The sequence below is a fragment of the Prionailurus bengalensis genome, chromosome X, assembly GCF_016509475.1.
Source record: "Prionailurus bengalensis isolate Pbe53 chromosome X, Fcat_Pben_1.1_paternal_pri, whole genome shotgun sequence".
NCBI lineage: Eukaryota > Metazoa > Chordata > Mammalia > Carnivora > Felidae > Prionailurus > Prionailurus bengalensis.
The window spans coordinates 98,211,055-98,213,516 of record NC_057361.1 but is presented as its reverse complement, the minus strand read 5'-3'; positions in this window follow the sequence as shown (position 1 = coordinate 98,213,516).

Genomic DNA, 2,462 nt, shown 5'->3' with positions numbered 1-2,462 from the left:
CTGATATCTTTGCCAAGACTCTGTTTATACTCAGTCATATCCTCTCTGGTTGGCTCCTTTACTCATCAGCGCGGTCGAAACATGAGATGAGGACCTACCATTGATCGTGAAGTCTCCGGTGAAGAAGTGGGCACCTGGAACCTCTTCTCTGCCCAGAGCAGAGGACCAGGGCGCTAGGGATGCCATAGGGTGGGCTGCTGTTAATGAAAACCTAGGGCTATGAAATGACAGGAGTGAGGAGGACCCTGGAAGAGACGGCCCTTTTACGGTGGCAACAAACCAACCCCCAGGTGGTTGGGGTTGGCTCCGAGTCTGCGAGGGGTGGTGGGGGGGAGAATAATTAACGCCAGCAAACAATGGAGACAGGAAAAAGCTGGGCAGATGTGCGTTCAACAAATACCCGAAGCAAAGCTGGGGGAGAGTGTCCTCCCAGCTCCGACATTGAGGCTCTCTTCATGACAAGTATGTGGCCCAAGAAGTCCTTGGGACAGTCTAGGGCCTCAGTCATCTTCCTGAGGCTTCCCGGGGGTGCAAACCCATCTAGGGGGTCAGAATCCCTATCTCTGACCCCTGTAGCTGGTGCCTGACCTCCATCTCTAGCCAGCCACCCATGATGTCTGATCTTCTCCAAGCCAGGAAATTAGCACAACCCAGGATTTCAGATTTCCTTGGGGAAGGGTATCCTTTTTGCCCACTCAACTCCCCCTGTCGATCAACAGAAGTGGCCAAGTCCTTTCCATTGGCAGACCTGTCACCAGGGTCAGGGTGGGACAGGGGGAAGGCCCCAAGGCCCCAACAGCTTGAAGGAGTCTCTATTTAATGTCAGGCATGGCAAGGGACACTCCCCGAAGACCAATCCAGAGGTTTCCTTTACAGCCTGGTCCAAAACTCACCGCCTCCAGGCGGCCTTCTTTTCTGTGTCTGCTCCCCGCCCCGCCCCCACCCCCACCGCCTCTCCTGAATTACAGTGCCCCGTGTAGACACTGTTTAGCTCCCCTATGAAAGCACAGGCCGTTGAGGGGGAACGTCCGGACCTTCAAGATTGTAACAGCCTTGGTGTCTTTGCACAGGCAGGTGTCTGACAAACGTTTGTTGACTGAATCCCAAGAGCTTTGTAGTCACTGCCACCATCAATGGCGTCTCTCTTCTACCTGCCGAGGGCTGGGCTGTCTGCAGAGGGCCTCACCCCCTCTTCCTTGCTCTGGATCCTCTCCCCCCATGGCCTCCCGTGAGGTTTCTGCCCTTGTGGCCGGTGTGGGGCCCGTAGGGCCATGATGCTGGGTACAGTGAGGGGTTACGGCCCCCAGGACAGACCCTGCCCGTGCCCCACGCAGGGAACGACTCCGCCTGTCACCGGCGTCCTCGTCCACCGTGTCACAGCCAGACTGGGCTGTAGGTGCTCGCCAAAGAGAAGCACCCGCACGGGAGTGCCGTCTCCCGACGGGAGCCTGAAGCCCTCAGGTGAAGGTGCTCCAGGCCAGCACCCCCTCTGTTCACAGAAGCCCTGGGAGGGGCAGGGGACCTCCAGGAGCACCAGCCTCTGGGGACTTGACCTTGCCTCCCCCGTCCCAACGGGGTCCCTGCACAGGCCTGTGACCTGGAGCCCAGCCCCTGGGAGAGGGCTGGGATGTGGGGGCTCCTCCCTTCCCGTCAAGCAGGAACCGCTGCCCTGCCGGGCCCTGGTCCTGGGTGAGCTGACACGGCCGGAGGCTCTTCTCCACTCGAAGGCTCGCCTGGCTTGTGGGGTTTATGTCTCACCCTCCCAGACTCTGTTGTCCTCCCTAAACTGAAGCTCATTCAGCATCCTTGGTGATCCTAACATCCACATGGGCCACTTATTCTTCACCCTGGACTTTCACCTCCATGACTTCCTTATCTGGACTTTTCTACAACCTTACGTCACACATTCATCTCCGTGATACGATCCTACGCTAGCCTGTTTGTTTGTTTTTATCACCGGAAACTGCCATTTAAATGACTTCTACTCTAGTTTTAGTTCTTCATTCCCGTCAGATACCCAGCTTAGCGTCCACCCACTGGCTTTTGTTATAATCGCTCTTTGGTAGGCAGAATGTTGGCCCCTGCAAACACGTCCACACCCTAATCCCTGGCAGCCTGGGACTATGCTAGATGACATGGCAAAGGGGAACTAAGGTTGCAGAAGTAATTAAGGTCACTAGTATTGGAGGGCTCAGCGTGCTCCCTCCAGTAGATCCTGTGCACAGCAACCAGCGTGATTTTAAAATATATAAGGGGTGCCCGGCTGGCTCAGTCAGTTAAGCGTCTGACTTCAGCTCAGGTCACGATCTCGCAGGTCGTGAGTTCGAGCCCCAGACTCTGTGCTGTCAGCGCGGAGCCTGCTTCGGATCCTCTGTCCCCCTTCTCGCTCTGCCTCTCTTCTGGTTGTGCACTCTCTCTCTCTCAAAAGTAAATAAACATTAATAAAATTGTGTGTGTGTGTG